The 19,869-nt window shown below is 47.8% G+C and overlaps 1 protein-coding gene and 2 long non-coding RNA genes across 7 annotated transcripts in view; 2 read left to right on the top strand and 1 right to left on the bottom strand.

Moving 5' to 3' along the window:
- The window catches only part of LOC127051371 (uncharacterized), a 235,455-nt gene extending 224,382 nt beyond the window's left edge, over window positions 1-11,073 (top strand). The window contains exon 3 of the long non-coding RNA XR_007774485.1: window positions 10,958-11,073. This is a non-coding gene — a long non-coding RNA (uncharacterized LOC127051371). The remainder of the gene's footprint in view (window positions 1-10,957) is intronic.
- The window catches only part of SHANK3 (SH3 and multiple ankyrin repeat domains 3), a 673,138-nt gene that overhangs the window by 640,658 nt on the left and 12,611 nt on the right, over window positions 1-19,869 (bottom strand). The window lies entirely within an intron of this gene.
- On the top strand, window positions 14,613-15,363 carry LOC127051334 (uncharacterized). Of its 5 annotated transcripts, none has more exons than XR_007774474.1 (4): window positions 14,613-14,712; window positions 14,802-14,856; window positions 14,947-15,111; window positions 15,213-15,363. It is a non-coding gene; the product is annotated as an uncharacterized LOC127051334 (long non-coding RNA). The 5 variants fall into 5 exon arrangements; XR_007774472.1 differs by lacking the exon at window positions 14,802-14,856 and adding an exon at window positions 14,747-14,801; XR_007774471.1 differs by having other exon boundaries at window positions 14,747-14,856.

The following is a 19,869-nucleotide window of genomic DNA, read 5'->3' as shown; positions in this document are numbered from 1 at the left end:
TGGTGGGAATGGAGGGTGTGCTAAGTCCAGGGGCGGCTCTAGCTTTTTTGCTGCCCCAAGCACGGTAGGCAGGCTGCTTTTGGTGGCACGCCTGCGGGAGGTCCCCGGTCCCGCGGATTCGGAAGCACACCTATGGGAGGTCCAGTGGTCTCTCAGCTTCAGTGTACCTGCCGCTGAATTGCTGCCGAATCCACGGGACCAGTGGACTTCCCGGAAGCAAGTTGCCAAAGGCTGCCTGACTGCCGCCCAAGGCACACGCTTGGCGCGCTGGTGCCTGGAGCCGCCGCTGGCTAAGTCCCACCCCCTCACAGAGAGCCCTAACCACTAGAGTCAGTCTTACTCTTTCCCTGGCCCAATTACTCTTGAATTATTCCATTAAATAATTAAAGTGGAACAACTTTGATCTGAGAGATTGAGGAGACCCATAGCAGGCTATTCTCTAGCCCAATGCTTAGGGCACTTACCTGAGAGGTAGCAGGGCCCTGTTCTATCCCTTCTCCTCATTGGGCTGAAGGAGAATTTGAACTGGTAGTCTCCCACATCCCAAGTGAGTGCTCTAACCCCTGAGCTAAGTGTTATGAGGGAGGCCCTGCCAGCCTCAGAGCTGTTCTTGTGTGGCGTAAGGAGCAGGCCCCACATGCAATTTAAGCAAAGAAGTTCCTGTCTTCCCCCCATTAATGGAGCTTTCTGGGGCTCAGGCAGGAGGTAGGCACTGAGACACCCAGAGTGAGGCAACAGTGCATGTGCTCCAAGGTTGAAACATAGGAAACTTTTACGGCAAAAGCTTGGAGTCCAGGTGAGTTTCGGCATGTACAGGGTTAGGCACAAGCACGAGTTTTGTGGGTCGCAGCGGTGACTGAAAATGAGACTGAGGCAACTAAGTACTTTATGAATCCCGCCCTTTTTTGCCCAAGATCACACAGGAACTCTGAAGTGCAGCAGGGAATTGAAGCCTGGTTTCCCCAGTCCTAGGCTAATCCCATAACCATGACATCACCTTGTCACAGAGAAACACATAAACACATGCTTAAATCCCACTTACTTCAGTGTGTTTCAGAGTTTTGCTCAACTGAGGCCAAACAGCACACTCAAGAATACTTGAAAATGTGGACAGATCACATGGCCCAGCAAACATTCATTCTGAGGTTTCACTAGAATTAGCCGCATACTTACTGAACACTGACAATTATTTTTGAAAAGTCAGAGAACTGGGAGATACCAAAAGTTTAGTAATAGCAAATATGATACCAATATTTTTTTTTAAAAAGAGCAAACCTGCTAATTACAATCCAGTAAGTTAAAAACAAAACACAGCTGAAAACATTATTAACAGAGCAATTCTGTAGACATCTGCAGACATAGTTCTCAAACTTCCTTATTGCGGGCTGAGACCCTCTTGGGGACACCTCATCTCTCAGCCTCAATTCCACTTTCCCTGTAGCAACTCTAATGTTTGGTTATATGAAAAATTAATGTTGGGACATTACTGTGGGGAAAGATGAAAACACATTTGCTTTATTGCAGTGAGTGTTGCTGCTTACTAACAACCTCCCATTTTGCATTTGGACTATTTCCTCTTTCTTTCATTTTATCAGCACTGAAACCACCCCACTATAAACTCATGTTCTCTCTCTCTAGCTCACTTTGTAGTTTGATTCTCCTCACGTGTGTGTTTGTTACCGCTCCAACTGCACTGTTGTCCACAAATCTGATCACTATTGAATTTACACTGACAGACACCTCCTGTGATGCAGAGATGTCAATTGCCCATTTCATTTTAAGTGGTTTCTTGCAATACATGTTAACCCCGTATCCATAACAATCTTTTCACCTTGTATTTAGCTGTGATACTCTGGTTACCTTTCCTAGATCTGAAGAAAAGCTCTGTGTAAGCTCAAAAGTTTGTCTCCCTCACCAACAGAAGTTGGTCCAACAGAAGATATTACCTCACACTACTTGGTTCCAAGGGTGGGAGGCACTAAGCGTGCCAACCTCAACCTCCCTCGACTTTTTAGTCCTGGATTTAAACCCGCTGCATATAGGGCACTTTTGCCTAATGTGTCCTTTTCCCAAACAACAGGAGTGAGGATCACTGACTGGCAGAGAGTTATTACAGCCAGAACAGCATTTAAACACCAGGACTTCGGCATGTCCCAATACTGAGTGTCATATGCTCCAAACAAAAACAAAAAAAAACATTTATCTAAAAACAAGTACCACTAACTATAACTACACTAACGTGAATTAGCTAACTATATACAGCAACAATTTGAGGAAAACTTTTCTTTTAGTGAAAAGGGGAAAGTATTGTAATCCACACATGCTCTGACTAACAACCACAGCAGTGAGAATGAACTGAGGGAGAGTCGGGACAGCTCTGCCTCTTTATGCAATTAGCTGGCAGTAGGAGCATGTAGAAAGTGCATGCGCTGCCCCAGCAGGTATCGCTACGGGAAAAAGTTCTTCAGCTTCAGTGCACTGGGAGCGCACACCTGAACAGAATGGACATGTGCAATCACTTGAAAAGGGAGGAACTATTAAGAGAACTAGGCATGGTATGTATTAAATGCAAAATTGTATTGAGGCAGCATTACAGTTTTATAATGTCTCCCTTGAGGTGTGACTGCTTTGCACCTCACTGATGGAAGATACAAGACTTAAAGCTGGTGAGGTCTACCATGGAAGGCTCACCTCAGAGAATCACTAAGCTATCCCACCAGGGCCGGCCCACAACATTCTGGCATCTGAGGCGAGGAGCTCAAATGACGCCCCCATGCCTCCTTGCTTGGGCCAAAACTTTGAAAGGTCTCAATTCTGCCTTCCTCCTGTTCTGCTCCTCTCATGGTACTGCTCTGCTACCTACCACAATAAAGGAGAATTAACAATTTAAAATGCCTTGTTCAAAAATTTTAAGTAACACTTAACTTTCAAACGGCTGAACAGCAAATGTAACTTTTCTTGTCCGCATAGTAAACATTGGCATTTTTATCTGTTTGAATAATCAAAGTGGTGCTTTCCGTGCCTTCTTGGCTGCAAAGATTTCAACTGCTTCCTGAAGGTCCACAGTCTGGGCCAGCTCATGCTCTACCGAGATAGTTGCAAGGCTGACTGGCCTCTCCTGTGTTGTTGTGGAGCGTAGATGTGTTTTTTACTAACTTCAGCTTGGAGAAGCTGCGTTCTCCACTCGCAACTGTTACAGGAAGTGTTAGAAGTATGTGCAGAGCGACAAAAGCATTTGGAAAGAGGGTGGTCATCTTATTTGTGCACATATATTCCAGAACAGCCTTTGGAGTTGATCCCGTTGAAATGTATCTTGAAAGGGTTTTCAGTTCATCACCTAAATCACTCACATCAATATTGTGCACGTCATCATGTGTCAACACTGTCTCTAGTGCCCTGCATTGCTGGTGTAGGTCTTCTTCAGGTATAGTGAGGAGTTTTGGAATATCATACAACATCCCAAATATACTGCTGTGTTCCTTGAGCTGCATGAAATGTTCTTCAACTGACTGTATTGCACAATCTAGCACCTGGTTAAAGAATTCAACTTCGAATTGTTTGGGGTTTCTTATGAGATTATCCCTGTCATAACCTATTCCCAGATTTGGACCTTAGCGTCCAAAATATGGGGGTTAGCATGAAAACCTCCAAGCTTAGTTACCAGCTTGGACCTGGTAAAGCTGCCACCACCCAAAAATTTAGAGTGTTTTGGGGCACTCTGGTCCCCCCAAAAACCTTCCCTGGGGACCCCAAGACCCAAATTCCTTGAGTCTCACAACAAAGGGGAATAAACCATTTCCCTTCCCCCCTCCAAGTGTTCCCTCCCTGGGTGCCTGGAGAGGTACACAGAAGCAAGCTCCGTGAATCTATACAGAGGGACTTCACCCTCCCTATTTCCAGTCCTGGAAACACAAGCACTTCCCTCTTCACCCAGAGGGTACGCAAAGTCAGGCTAGTAAATCTAACACACACAGATTTCCCCCTGACTTCTTCCTCCCACCAATTCCCTGGTGAGCACAGACCCAGTTCCCTGGAGTTCCCCACTAAAGAAAAACTCCAACAGATAGCTAAGGGTTAATGTCTCTTTCACCTGGAAAGGAGTAACCTGAAACACCTGACCAGAGGACCAATCAGGAAACAAGACTTTTTCAAATCTCGGTGGAGGGAAGTTTTTGTGTGAGTCCTTTGTTCTTGGTCTTGTGTCTGTTCCTCTTGGCTATGAGAAGTGATTTTTTCTGTCTCCTGCCTTTCTAATCTTCTGTTTCCCAGTTGTAAGTACAAAAGATTAGATAGTGATTTATATGTTTTTTTGTATTTACATGTGTGTAGTTGCTGGAGTGTTTTGAATTGTATTCTTTTTGAATAAGGCTGTTTATTCATATTTCTTTTAAGCAATTGACCCTGTATTTGTCACCTTAATACAGAGAGACCATTTTTATGTATTTTTCTTTCTTTTTACATAAAGCTTTCTTTTTAAGACCTGTTGGAGTTTTCCCCCCTGGAAGGGGGAAGGGAAATGGTTTATTCCCCTTTGTTGTGAGACTCAAGGAATTTGGGTCTTGGGGTCCCCAGGGAAGGTTTTTGGGGGGACCAGAGTGCCCCAAAACACTCTAAATTTTTGGGTGGTGGCAGTTTTACCAGGTCCAAGCTGGTAACTAAGCTTGGAGGTTTTCATGCTAACTCCCATATTTTGGACGCTAAGGTCCAAATCTGGGAATAGGTTATGACAATCCCGTGCCTCATAATCAAAATATCTTCTTCTTCGGTAACTCTTGTGTTCTTAAATGGGTGGCAAAATAGCTTCAGTGTGAAGTTCCTCTGCCAACTTCTGTGCACTCTTCAGAACATTTTGAAATGCCTCATCTGACCGGTAAGACTGTAGGTATGACTTTGCTTTGTCCAGTTGTTCCATTGCTTCAGATATATCAAGGTCAACATTTATTTCAAACAGTAAGTCATGCCACAACACTAAGCCACACAGAAATTTGAAGTTCTGTATGCTTTTGGTGATTCCATTTCCCTCTGCCACTGTTCTCTCAGGAACAGTTCCTGTCATAGCATGATCCTCCATAATGGCAACTAGGGCATCATCTAGCTTCCCAATTTGGCGTTGGATAGGCATTATCGCCTCCACTCGACTTTCCCATCAGGTGGCACTCAGTGATTTCAGTGTCAGAAAGGATGTCAGATGTTGCTTCAAAATTTGCCATTGATGAATAGATGCAGAGAAAAATACATAGATGATTTGAATTACATTCAAAAATTCAGCAGCCTCACTAGAAGCTGATGCTGCATCACTGACCACCAAGTTCAATGACTGAGAACTGCATGGGACAAAAAAAGCTTGAGAGTTTAACTCTCGGATCCGCGTCTGCACTCCTCTGTCCTTTCCTCTCATGTTGGCACCATTATCGTAGCCTTGATCGCAATTCCCGTATCTTCCAGCTTTTTAAGAAGCACATTTGTCATACCAGCTCCTGTAGTATCATCAATGTCAATAAATTCTAGAAAATGCTCTCTGACAGTCACCATTGCAGGGACATTGTCACTAGGTTCTGTTGTTGTTACAAAACGCACCATTAAGGTCATTTGTTCCATATGGCTGATGTCAGGTGTGCAGCCCAGAATAACAGAGTACCTTGCTGACTTCAGCTTTGCCACAATCTTCTGTTTGCGTTTTGTTGCCAATAACTGTGTGATCTCATTTTGAATGTTTTTTCCATGGTAGTGGTGTGTGTCCATTTCTTGGGTGGTGACTCTTCTTAGATGATCCTGGAGTACAGCATCAAACTCAGCCATCAACTCCACAATTTTAAGGAAGTTTCCATTGTTTGGCACATACAGCTGATCGGAAGTGCCACCAGTGCTAGGTTTTGGGTAGCAAGCATTCTCACAATGGCAATGAGGCTTTTCAGAACATTTTGCCAGTAAAGAGACTCTGATGCAATCTTCTCTTGATGCTGATCATCTATGGTGGCCTTTAACCTTAGTCTCACCTCAAGCTCTTTCCACCTATGGAATGCTCTCTGGTGATTTACTGCCTTCTCATGGCATGCCAGATTTCTAGCCAGATTTTTCCAGTACTTTGTTCCTGTGGAACCCAATCTGTCTGGAACATTAGACTGGAAGAATTTGCAACGAAAACACTATGCAGCATTCTGGGTTTTCAAGTACATAAGCCATGGCCTCTCCACTTTGTCACCACTGGGGATTTCACACCAGTAATGTGTTGGATGGAAACTTCTATCTTCATTGTCTTTGGGGAACATGAAGTTTTTCACTTGATGTGGCCCATGCAGTACAAGGAAGTCCCCCAGGCTACTGCTCAAGTGGGTCCACAGTCCTGAATCATCTAGACTTAAGGAACTAAACTCAGCAGCAGCTGTTTCTTGTGCCTTCACCACATTTCTCTGATCTACACTTTTCTTCAGGAATGTGCATGGTTACATCCATTTGGGATGGAGATATGGATGCTGCAGTAGCTGCCAGGTCACCTGCACTCTGACTAACTGGAAGATCAGGCATCTCCTCACCACTCACATCCTCACTGGGGCTGGAAGGCTCACCGTGAACATTTATGTCTATGTATCTCAGGAGAGCTCCTTCCTGCTTAGACAGAAAAGCTTCCTTTGCTTGCTTTCTTTTTCTGAACGCTGCACCCGAGGGGCGTTTTCTTCTTTCACTCGTGACGGCTGTTCTGTGCCAGCTATAGTGGCTCTTAACATGCAGTTGAAGGGGACAAATAAGCAGGCTGGTAGCAGGCCTGAGTGAGGGAAGATATCAGTGTCTTAAGGGCCTTACTGGCTCCTGCTACTTCAGCTGACTGCCTGTTCTCCTCAAGTGGGTTCAGGGAAGCAGCACGAACCAGGAAGCTCTCTGAGAAGCTGGTGTGAATCAGTCCAGGCTCCTGGGGGTGCACGAGAGGTACATAAGAGGCTCCTCCCTCTCTCTCCCTGCAGCTCCTGCTGCTTTCTGTTATTCCCTCTCACCCTTTCTCCTGTCTGCCTGTTATGTCTCCTGTGCCCAGATGTCCCGATTTTATAGGGACAGTCCCAATTTTGGGGGGCTTTGTCTTATATAGGCAGGGCTGGCTCCAGGTTTACTGCCGCCCCAAGCAGCAAAAAAAAAAAAAAAAAAAGCTGCAGCAGCGCGATCACACAGCTCCACTCTTCAGTGGCAATTAGGCGGCAGGTCCTTTGCTCCGAGAGGGACTGAGGGACCCGCTGCCGAAGACCCGGATGTGCTGCCCCCATAGCGGCTGGAATGCCGCCCCTTGGTATTGGCCGCCCCAAGCACCTGCTTCCTTAGCTGGTGCCTGGAGCCAGCCCTGTATATAGGTGCCTATTACCCCCCACCCCCATCCTGATTTTTCACACTTGCTGTTTGATCACCCTACTTGTGCCCTCCTTCTTCCAGCACAGCACTCACCATCTCTGTGCATCTAGAGCAGAGAGAATACATATGCACCAGCAGCAGACACAACTTTCTACACTCTGGGTCCTAGTGGCACCCCCCCACAGTCTGGCACCTTAGGGGACCGCCTCAGTTCGCCTCATGGTACAGCCAGCCCTGTATCCCACTCTGCCATTGCCAGCATTGGAGGTAAGGCCAAGTATAAGGAGCCATGGGGCACTGGAAGCCAGATCAGTGCTTAAACTACTCTAAGTTACACCAAGGGACCAATCCAGTGCAGAGCCAGATCAAGCTTATAGTCTCTTTTTTATGTGCTCCTTCCTGAAATGCACAGCACACTCCTTGGATATAGCCCAAAATCTGAATCTCAAAGCTTAGAAAATTTTTAGTTGTTTTTTGTTTAAAAGGAAAAATAGTGATACTCAGCCCAAGAAAGAGCATATTTTTCCAGACTCATATCACCAAACACAATTGAGGGGGAAAAGGCCAGAGAGAAAAAACATAGAATTTGTCTCAGAAGAGGTGTGTTTAGGAAACGTACATAAAAATAGGAGTGTTATAATGGAAATTGTTTTCCAACTTCACCCATAAACAGCTGCTTGACCACATGACAATCACAAAGAAGGGGACAGTGATAACTAAGGCCTCGTCTATACTGATATAAGTTTGTAACTCCTGTGTGTAGACACTCTTAAGCTTTATGTACACACAGAAGTTGCATCAGTTTAATTTAAATCAGTTTTTAGACCAATTTAGATAAACCAATGCAAGTTTGTGTGTAGACCCTCTTATTTCATTCTAATATCATCTGATTTGGGGAGAGCCTAGCCCATTTTTAATTGGATTGCACAAATTTAACAAAAACAATTTAGAAACCAACTTAGTTAAATTGCTGCAGTTTGTGTGTGGAGAACAGGCCTCAAAAAACAAATATTTTTGAGTAAAATCAGGAAACCTTTGACGGCTGCAAGTCCCAGAGGCCAGTGGTTCTCAACCTGGGTACGCTTATCCCTGGGGGTATGCAGAGGTCTTCCGGGGGTACATCAACTCATCTAGATATTTCCCTGGTTTTACAACAGGTTACATAAAAAGAACTAGGCAAGTCAGTACAAACTAAAAATTCATACAAACAATGACTTGTTATCCCACTCTGTGTACTACATCAGTGTTTCTCAAAGCGTGGCAGTCCCTATGGGGTCACAAGATGGGTTTATGGTCGCAAGTACGGGGCTGGCGTTAAGGGGTAACAAGCAGAGGCCCCACGAAGTTAAGATACATGCTGAAGCTGAAGCCCAAGCCATGCTGCCTGGGGCTAAAAACAGACTCCTGAATGGGGTACAGTAGTCTGGAAAGGTTGAGAACCAATGCCCTAGGCTGTGTAACTGCCTCCAAAGGGTAGCAGAGAGAACACTCTTTCACTTGGAACGTGTAAAACTAGAGCAAGCATGGAGTGCTGGATAACAGACTGTGGGCAAAGCACAATCCTGCCCGTCCCTCCATCGTTCCAAGGAAGATGGACTAGATGTGAGCTTTAGAGGATTTTCCTTTCCTAGTTCCTACAATTCTGTGCTAAATTCCCAGGAGGTGGGGAAGTTCCCTTCTCTGGAAGTGAGGTTTCCATCTCCCGATTCACTCTTTGCTTATTTTGTGTTCATGCCAGAGGAGGAAGAGGTTGATGGGGAAGCAAGGCTGTTGTTTTGCTTATGTTTAATGTACGTTTCTGATAATATGGCTTGCTTGAGCCAGCCCTCTTTACTTAGGGGCTGGTATGTTTGGGTTTTTTAGAAATGCTGACAATTAATTTTGGACATGCATTGGATCTGGGCATCTCCAGCGAGCAGGGTCTTACATCACAGACCTGCTGGGCATTACTTGCGAACCATTAAAAGCCTCTTTTCAGATGGATCCATGGGGAACCATACATTAAAAATGAAGTTAATCTCAGCGTTTGCCATCAACCCAGATTTTAATAAAAATAATCTCCCCTGGAGATGGCTGTAATATAGAGCTGCAACGCTGCTTCCCACATTATGGCTCAGGTTTTTTCTCCAGTAACACTGAATTATGGCTCAATTACACTCACTAAGTCCTCTAGGCATAGGCTGGAGAAGGAGAGGGAGGGCTACACTGATGTGTTCTTCTTCAAATATATCTCAAGAATATATGTTTAAAAACTCATGTACATACACAACCAGGCCCCAGTAAAGAATCCAGTGAGTACAGACTGAATTGACACAGGACATTCTAAAAGAATCTTCTCTCTGAGAGACTGGGAAGTCCACCCCTCTCCATCTGCAATGGACTTGGATAGGGATTCAAGTCCTAGAGCTGGAGAAAAACTCCTCAGAGTTCTGGCAACACGGTTAGATTCCAGAAGTGTAGGCCACAGCAAGGTTAAGAAACAGAGCCCATACAGAAAAAGGAAAACCTTGATTTTGACTATTTAACCCCAGAACAATATGCCCATTAAATCCTTTATACTTTGTTTATTCTGAAATCCTTCCTCACCAATTTTATTATGTTATATCTGATCCCTGCCCCTTCCTATGGCACTCTCTAGCCCATCTCTCTCCCAGCCTCCCTTCCTTATGGACTGTTGCTGACCCTCCCTTCATTCCTCATGGTCCTCTCTGGTCCATCATTCACTCTGCCTGTTCCATTCAGGAATCAAAGACATTGAAATAAAAGCAGAGTTGTTAAAACAGCAGCTACTGACCAGCTAGAATGAAATTAACAACTCATCAAGGAGAATGTATACCCTCTTTTGATAAGGAATGCAGAGACAGGAAGCAGAGACTTCGTTCTACAGCAGGAAGTGAGAAAAAACATTTAATGAAAATCTCACTCACATTGGTAGAGGCTCTGTTCTCCTTGGTTGGCACATGTCCCACATACACATTTTACCATGCTACCAGCCTTGCACACTACCGTATGTATCTCCAGCCCTTCAAACTCCAGCCCAGTCACCTACAGATCATTAACTGTGGCCTGAAGAATGAAACATTTCACAAACCATGCACTGGAATACTGAGAAATGAGGAGGTGCATGGGGATCTCTATCTTACAAACTGGTCCAAAAGAACAGAAGTGATGGAGACCCACTGCCCTAGAGCATCTGCCCAAAACTGTATAAGGAGGCAATTCCCTGCAGGGCCTGAGTCATCTCAGAAGTCTGTCTTTCTCACAGCTGCCTCTACGCCCCAAGACTAGTATGTTCTGAATACAGAACTGGATCTCAGCCTGATCTCAGGCAGAAAATGCAAAGGGAACTGTCAAAGTGACAGCAACTTTCACCATAGGTGCTAATGGTGGGTTTGGCAAATCCCAGAAAGAAAGGTGACTTCAAAGTTGTTGATGTGCCAAAGACAGCGAGGAACCTGGTCAATTGGGAGTTGTCACGGAGTGTGGGGGAGTCTGGTCCTGCACCCCTCTTCCTGGGACTCACAGTGACTCTCAGCCAGTCAGTAAAACACAAGGTTTATTGAACAACAGGAACGCAGGATACAGCAGAGCTTGTAGGCACAGCCAGGACCCCTCAATCAAGCCCCTCTGGGGTCCAGGAAGCTTAGTCCCCTGAATTCCAACCACCCAGCCCAAAACCGAAACTAAACTCCACTCCCTCCAGCTGGCCCCTTCCTTTGTCCAGCTTCCTGGGCAAAGGTGCTGACACACTTCCCTGCTCCCTGGCTCAGGTTACAGGCTGAGCACTTGTCCCTCACCTAAAGTAATCCCCGGCTCCCCCATCCCCCACACAGATAGCCCCTACTCCATCACAGGAGTGAGGGAATCAAGAGCCTCCCTAGTGAGGAGAAAGTGGTTAATAAACTGAACACCATCAAAGCATGGTTAGCAGGGACAGGGAATTGCTAGCTGGGTCCGCCCTTGTCCAGCTCAGTGAATGCTGCTGGGATTCACAGTGGATGCTGCCCAGGTCTCAGCCAATTCCCATCAACCTTATGTTAAATTCTGCACATCGCTATGATGCCTCTAATATACCCTGCATCCAGAGCCAAGGAACTCTAATGCCCAGCATTTATTGCCAGCTCACCAATAGTTGTGGAACCCAGTGATAAAACATGTCTCCTTCTATGGGCTGCTTCTCATAGAGGTTAACTATAAAATAAACCTCCCACACCAATTATTCGTGCAGCAAAATGGTCCGTGCTATGCATCTGATGACCCATGTGAACAGAAGGTAAATATAAATTAATATGAGGACTCTGGAAAAAGTTGTTGAAATCATCTTATACAGTACTGCAAAACATATTTAGAGGTGACTTTGAATACTGTACTAACATTTGTTTTATTGCTGCATTTGTAGTATATGCATTTTAATTGTCCCCTTAAGAACAGAGTTGGGCACATATTACAGCCTTTGTCTGAAGAAGACAACAGTATATACGAGTGTGAGCAGAATAGAAGAGCTTGTCCGTGCAAACTTCAAAAAGGTCAGAACTTAATTTGATAAAGTTATGTTTCCAGAAAGCAAGCTTCACTCCTGAAACTGTAACATTAGTTCTCATTAGGGACTCGGTACCTTGAAATGTCACTAAAGAGCTTCAGAGCCTTTTGCTTTCTTGTCACCCCAGTGTGAAACCAGAAAACTCAATAGGGATTAGAAATTGTTCCCATCAAACGGATGCTTGATAGTCCCTATCTGAGGTTGGTGTGTCCCAGTTCCAGCTCTCAAAGCATAAACTTATCGCCATGCTTGGCACTATTTGGCTGGCTGGGGTGAGAGGCCAAGAACTTCACAAGCCATGGAAACTGAACTCTCCTGGCTATCCCTAGAGGAAGGTTTCCCACATCAGTGGTAAAAAATGCTGGCAAAGCAGAATATGCAGGAAGCTTGTGCTACTGTGCACTGTAGACAAACAGAAAATTTCATTCACTGGGACTGCAAGAGCACTCAATCCACACAATTTAAAAAACAAACAGATTTTACAGTTGTATTCAAATTAGTTGCAGATATTTAAATGACCTTATATATAATATGCATAAAATGTCACATGGACATATACACAATGTGGAAGCTACGCCGCCATAGTTTTCAGAGACTATAATTCTCTAGGGCAGTGATTTTCAGCCTGTGGTCTGCGGACCCCTGGAGGTCTGCAGACTGTGTCTAAGATTTCCAAAGGGGTCCACAACTCCATTCAAAAATTTTAGGGGTTTGCAAATGAATGGTTGTCAAAACCACTGCTCTAGGGCCAAACCCTGCAATAATCTTGACTGTAGCCAAAGTATCCGATAGTAGCAGATGGCCTTCCTGCTCCAGCCACATCACATACCCAAGAAATGCAGAAACTAAACCTTCCCTATCTCTCTCTCACACACACACTCTCTCTGCCCCCTGCCCTTGCACCCCAAGGGCCCAAGCCCTCGCACTCACACGCATTACGTTTGCGTCTTCCCAGGTTTTATCATGGTTTTTACTCTGAATTCTCTCTGTTGGGAAATCTCTCTTCTCTGGCAGGCTCTGGAGGCCTAGGGGTGGAGTGAACCCCCTGACATCTCTGGCAGCCTCTGAGGGTGAACGGGAGTAGCTCCCTGCCGCTGACAGGCTCTGGCATGGGGGTTTTATAAATCCCTCTTGTCTCTGTCAGTACAGTCGGAGCCAGGCCAGCAGCTTGGTAGATCTCTCCACGTCAGGCCGACTCTGGAGCTGAGCCAGACCCACCTTCCCATTTCCCCCTGGACATACGTGCTGTCTCTGGCCTGCGCACTGTGCTCCCTGTCCACGCCGGGTCACTGAGTCTCCCATTTCTAAACAGGGGCAATTCCCCCAGCTCCTCCCCCCACAACAAGAGAGGTTGCCTCCTTCCCTATGCCACTGGCCCAAGACCCCCCACGCCCTGTGCAGACCTCGAATGTCAGCTCATATCTCTCAGACACCAGGAAGGATTTCCCCACTGATGCGTGGTTCTGGCCTAGTTCTGTTTAGCACCCCAGTTCAGCTTAGCAATAACATAGCAAGGCCTACTGGTTAATTTAATGGCTGGGGTAGACAGGACAGCACAGACATCTGTGTGACCTTGCTAGATAAGAGAATGCTTGTAGAGGCTGGGAAAGAAAAATGCTTACAGACACTTTCGAAAGTAACATGCATTCTTTTTTCTACTAAGAATGAAGTTATCAAGAAGTAACAGTTGTTCTTTGTTTTGTATGCTGCAAACAAATGCTGGGAAGGCACAATGATGACGCGACGTAAGTGATGACGCAACGGAATAGCTAATAAAAGGCAGTTTGAATTCGTGAAGGGGGCTGGCTCTGTATGGAGTGAGATGGGCAGTTCTCTCTTGTATGGCATGCTACAATAAAGAACTTGATAGTGGGATGCTTGCTGGTCCTTGCCCGTCTCTTTGTGGTCGGACAACGAAACCTGAGCCGTCTGGGATCAGAGAGATCACTGACACCAGCAATCTACCCCCAACATGGTGTGACGAACTGGGAAAGTTCTTAATGTTTTCTCTGAATACTGTGTTGGTGCCTCAGTGTCCCCATGGCAGTTCGTAAGTATCTGGCAGAGCAAAGGGCCAGTGCATCTAAATGCCTGACACTCTGTCTCCTAGCAACTGATGGCCTGGGCCCCTCCTCTGCAAAGGTGCCAGCTGAAGGTGTTGGAGACAAAGGGATCAGGTGACCTCCTGACCCGGGAAAGGGGCTGGGAGGGGTTGTTAGTCTGGAGCTGGCTGGGGTCAAGGGTGGAGGGCAGACCTGGGGGTCTGGCTCTCTGCCCCGCAGAATGGACCCAGCCGAGGGGTCCGGTTCGCTGTATCTACAAGCTCTGTTTTAGACCCTGTTCCTGTCATCGAATAAACCTCTGTGTTACTGGCTGGCTGAGAGTCACGTCTGACTGCAAAGTGGGGGTGCAGAACCTGGTGGCTTCCCCAGGACCCCGCTGGGGCGGACTCGCTGTGGGAAGCGCACGGAGGGGCAGAGGATGCTGAATGCTCCAAGGAGAGACCCAGGAGGTGAAGCTGTGTGAGCTTCTTGCCCTGAACAAGTCTGCTCCACGGGAGAGGAGGCTCCCCAAAGTCCTGACTGGCTTGGTGGGGAGCAGTTCCAGAGCATCGCCCGGGGACTCCGTGACACATGGCTCCTTCTCACGGACCCACCCTGAGCCTAGCCTGAGGTGCCAGCCCCTCCTGCACCGCTTCCCAGCCCCCCTGCCCCCTGCCAGCCCGAGGTACCAGCCCCTCCTGCAACGCTTCCCAACCCCCCCTACCCTCTGCCAGCCTGAGGTACCAGCCCCTCCTGCACCGCTTCCCAACCCCCCCTGCCCCCTGCCAGCCTGAGGTACCAGCCCTCCTGCACCGCTTCCCAGCCCGAGGTACCAGCCCCTCCTGCACCGCTTCCCAACCCCCCCTGCCCCCTGCCAGCCTGAGGTACCAGCCCCTCCTGCACCGCTTCCCAACCCCCCCTGCCCCCTGCCAGCCTGAGGTACCAGCCCCTCCTGCACCGCTTCCCAGCCCGAGGTACCAGCCCCTCCTGCACCGCTTCCCAACCCCCCCTACCCTCTCCCAGCCTCAGGTACCAGCCCCTCCTGCAACGCTTCCCAACCCCCCCTACCCTCTGCCAGCCTGAGGTACCAGCCCCTCCTGCACCGCTTCCCAACCCCCCCTGCCCCCTGCCAGCCTGAGGTACCAGCCCCTCCTGCACCGCTTCCCAACCCCCCCTACCCTCTGCCAGCCTGAGGTGCCAGCCCCTCCTGCACCACTTCCCAACCCCCCCTGCCAGCCTGAGGTACCAGCCCTCCTGCACCGCTTCCCAGCCCCCCTGCCCCCTGCCAGCCCGAGGTACCAGCCCCTCCTGCACCGCTTCCCAACCCCCCCTGCCCCCTGCCAGCCTGAGGTACCAGCCCCTCCTGCACCGCTTCCCAACCCCCCCTGCCCCCTGCCAGCCTGAGGTACCAGCCCCTCCTGCACCGCTTCCCAACCCCCCCTGCCCCCTGCCAGCCTCAGGTACCAGCCCCTCCTGCACCGCTTCCCAACCCCCCTGCCCCCTGCCAGCCTCAGGTACCAGCCCCTCCTGCCTGAGCCCCAGAAAGCTCCATAAATGGGGGTAAGACAAGAACTTCTTTGCTTAAATTGCATGTGGGGCCTGCTCCTTACGCCACACAAGAACAGCTCTGAGGCTGGCAGGGCCTCCCTCATAACACTTAGCTCAGGGGTTAGAGCACTCACTTGGGATGTGGGAGACTACCAGTTCAAATTCTCCTTCAGCCCAATGAGGAGAAGGGATAGAACAGGGCCCTGCTGCCTCTCAGGTAAGTGCCCTAAGCATTGGGCTAGAGAATAGCCTGCTATGGGTCTCCTCAATCTCTCAGATCAAAGTTGTTCCACTTTAATTATTTAATGGAATAATTCAAGAGTAATTGGGCCAGGGAAAGAGTAAGACTGACTCTAGTGGTTAGGGCTCTCTGTGAGGGGGTGGGACTTAGCCAGCGGCGGCTCCAGGCACCAGCGCGCCAAGCGTGTGCCTTGGGTGCCAGTCAGGCAGCCTTTGGCAACTTGCTTCCGGGAAGTCCACTGGTCCCGTGGATTCGGCAGCAATTCAGCGGCAGGTACACTGAAGCTGAGAGACCACTGGACCTCCCATAGGTGTGCTTCCGAATCCGCGGGACCGGGGACCTCCCGCAGGCGTGCCACCAAAAGCAGCCTGCCTACCGTGCTTGGGGCAGCAAAAAAGCTAGAGCCGCCCCTGGACTTAGCACACCCTCCATTCCCACCAGCATCTCCCACTGGCTACATTAGTCAGCTCCCTGCCTAGCGTACTGGCTTGTGCCTTGCGTTGCAAGGCACTCTCTCGCCCCATTCATTGTATGAGAACCTAGGCGCCTCACAGGTTTGTGCTCTCCTAAGTGCAAAAATGCAATGCCGAAGTCCCTTTGGTGGATCAGGGCCGTAGCCTGTCAGACACACATCCACAAAGCTATTGATGCTCCAGACTTCCATTGAAAATCAGTGGTGGTTAGGAGCTTAAGTACCTTTGTGGGTCTGTGCCTCCGTGCCTCCATTCCCACTCTGTAGAATGGGGGTGATATTCATAGAATCATAGAATATTTAGGTTAGAAGGGATCTCAGGAGGTCATCTAGTCCAATCCCCTGCTCAAAGCAGGGCCAACACCAACTAAATCATCCCAGCCAGGGCTTTGTCAAGCCGGGCCTCAAAAACCTCTAAGGAAGGAGATTCCACCACCTCCCTAGGTAACCCATTCCAGTGCTTCACCACCCTCCTAGTGAAACAGTGTTTCCTAATATCCAACCTAGACCTCCCCCACTGCAACTTGAGACCATTGCTCCTTGTTCTGTCATCTGCCACCACTGACAACAGTTTAGCTCCATCTTCTTTGGAACCCCCCTTCAGGTAGTTGAAAGCAGCTATCAAATCCCCCCTTACTCTTCTCTTCTACAGACTAAATAACCCCAGTTCCCTCAGCCTCTCCTCGCAAGTCATGTGCCCCAGACCCGTAATCATTTTTGTTGCCCTTCCCTAGACTCTTTCCAATTTGTCCACATCCCTTCTGTAGTGTTGGGACCAAAACTGGACACAGTACTCCAGGTGTGGCTTCACCAGTGTCGAACAGAGGGGAATAATCACTTCCCTCAATCTACTGGCTATGCTTCTACTAATATAGCCCAATATGCCGTTGTCATTCTTGGCAACAAGGGCACACTGCTGACTCATATCCAGCTTTTCATCCACTGCAACCCCTAGATCTTTTTATGCAGAACTGCCTCCTAGCCACTCAATCCTAAGCCTGTAGCAGTGAATGGGATTCTTCCTTCCTAAGTGCAGGAGTCTGCACTTCTCCTTGTTGAACCTCAGTAGATTTCTTTTGGCCCAAATCCTCCAATTTGTCTAGCTCACTCTGGACCCTATCCCTACCCTTCAACGTAGCTACCTCTCCCCCCAGTTCAGTGTCATCTGTGAACTTGCGGAGGGTGCAATTAATCCCATCATCCAGATCATTAATGAAGATGTTGAACAAAACTGGGCCCAGGACCAACCCCTGGGGCATGCTGCTTGATATCGGCTGCCAGATAGACATCGAGCCGTTGATCAATGCCTGTTGAGCCCAACAATCTAGCCAGCCTGACAATCTCTCCAGCACATATCACTAGCAGAGAGAGGACACTGGACTGAATACTAGAGGGACCCTTAGTGCTTTCCACTGTGATCATTTCTATGGTCCCATTCTTCTCTGTACCAGGGCCTCCTCCAAGCAGCGGCTGAGATCACAATTGCTAAGTGTTCCTGTTGTGAGAGACTGAGAGTAACATTTTCAAAAGCACCTCATTGACCAGAAGGCTTAAATCAAAAGGACTTTTAATGAGACTCTGGCTCCTAAGTACCTGAATCAACTTGTAAAATGGGACATAGGATCCCTTTTGAGAAATTTTACACAGGTCCTCACTTCCTCTCCATCAACCTCTCCTGCACATTGCCAAGTACAGAACAGAGCCTGGCTGAAAGGGCTCCGGTCTCTGCCTACCTGTGGAAGAAGGGAAAGAACTGACAAGGATTTGTAGGGGATCTTAATGCATGTCAGTTTGTTAACAAGAGTTAGGCCAGCTGTAACCCCAATGATGTGAGACTTGTAGAAGCGAGGATTGTGTGAGGCGAGCAGAAAAGAACTGTGTGAGAAGTTATTACGACCTTGCACTGATAATTAAATACGTAGGCTGGCGCCCAGAAGCTGAGAAAAATAAGATAGCAGGATGGCCTATGCATAAACAAAATGCATCTGTTGCTCATCATTGTCTGTAATATTGCTTGCTATTGTCTGTAACAAAGGAATAAATGCTTGCTGTAATTGTTTACCTGTGGAGAGACCTGTCCGGGACTGGGGCAACCCAGTGTCCTAGGGCACTCCCTCCCTCAATTAATATTGCTTGAGAAATAATGAAGTATTTGATTTTGCTGCACCCAAACTAAAAGCGAGAACTGAGTTTTTCTCCGACAATTTGGAACAGCAAGAGGCCGAGCACAGAGGCAGACAGATGCCAAGCAGCCATTGCATCAGTAATTAAAAGGAATCCTTGGTCTACTATAAGAGCCCATCTGCTTTCCTCCACCCCCAGGGCCCATACCAGCAGCTCACACAGAGCAGCATTAAAAGAGGAGGCTGTGATTCTAGGTCACCAAACTCTGAGTAAATTACTGTCTCTGGATGATGAGAACAGTGCAGAGCGCAGCAGCCTGGACTGTCAAAACAAATCAACTCCATACCCTACAGTTACCATATGAAATGGGTCAGTGGAGTGAAACATTAACACCACATCTGAGCAGTGTGCAATGGAGCTGAACTCTGGGCACTAGTGCACTTGAAGAAGGAGCACACAGATCCTATTGCACTCCGGGAACTGAGTGTGTGGCTCCTGCCCCTCTCCTCCTGCACCTGGTCTGCTTTACTCTTCACTCTGGAAGGAGCAGCAGCTCCAGATGCACCACTTCTGAACGTTTCTCAATCTGCCCTTCTCCCCTGAGAAAGAGCTGTGGGAATTCTTCCACTTGATCCTCCTCACTCCCGCTCCCCTCCTGTTGAACAGCAGCATTTGAGCACTTCTGCTCTCTGTCACTGGCTATGGGGGGAGGAGACTAGAGGTCTCAGGGTTCTAGGGAAATAGACAAAACCCTGCACTAGAACCTACAGCCTGGTGCAGTGTGCCTGTCTCCTGTAATTAACCACAGCTGGAACCCCTGTCTCCAGGCTCAGCTCTTCTGGTGAGTCCTGCAGACATAGATTTAAATCTCTCTCACTAGGATAGACCATTCATCCCTTCCCGTCTTGGCTCAGTACAGGATCTGCACAGCCCATCACACCCTTTCTTTGTTTAGAATGTAAATACATCCTCATGTTGCATTTACACATGCTACACTCTGCCAGCCATTTCCCAGACCTATCCAGTCACGTGCTACATCTCTCTGAACATTAGCTCTGTCACCACAATGGGACAGAATGCCATTATCAGTCTTTACCCCATTTAAGACATTTGTTCCATGCAGAACACTGTAATTCTGCCCCCTTGTGGGCACATTACCTTCCCGTCTGTATTACACAATCACATTACTGCTCAAAGACTACAACAGGAGATCAGACTATTTTTCCTTCGCCTCAGATACACTTGTGCAGCAGTGTGGCACTCTGTATCTCAAAGTAGCACCCTGGAACCCCAATATTCACCACTGTCATATGATTACGACATGTTTTGTACACTGTATGCCTTGTGAGCTATCATTTTAAAAGTTTTGGTCTGTTGAACCTTAATATTCTGTTGAATTGTATGTGGTGTCATTGTATGTGAAGTTATGAAGTATTACTATATGTGTTACTGAAATGTGTTGTGAGGTTGGGAGACGCCGAGTGCTGGCCTTTCAGTAAGGACAAAGGGGCAACCATAACAGGCCAGACATGCATTGATGGCCGATCAAGAAGAATCCACTCTCCCA

The sequence above is a fragment of the Gopherus flavomarginatus genome, chromosome 1, assembly GCF_025201925.1.
Source record: "Gopherus flavomarginatus isolate rGopFla2 chromosome 1, rGopFla2.mat.asm, whole genome shotgun sequence".
Taxonomy (NCBI): domain Eukaryota; kingdom Metazoa; phylum Chordata; order Testudines; family Testudinidae; genus Gopherus; species Gopherus flavomarginatus.
Note: the sequence above shows the minus strand (reverse complement) of the source record. Positions and strands in the feature narration are given on the sequence as shown.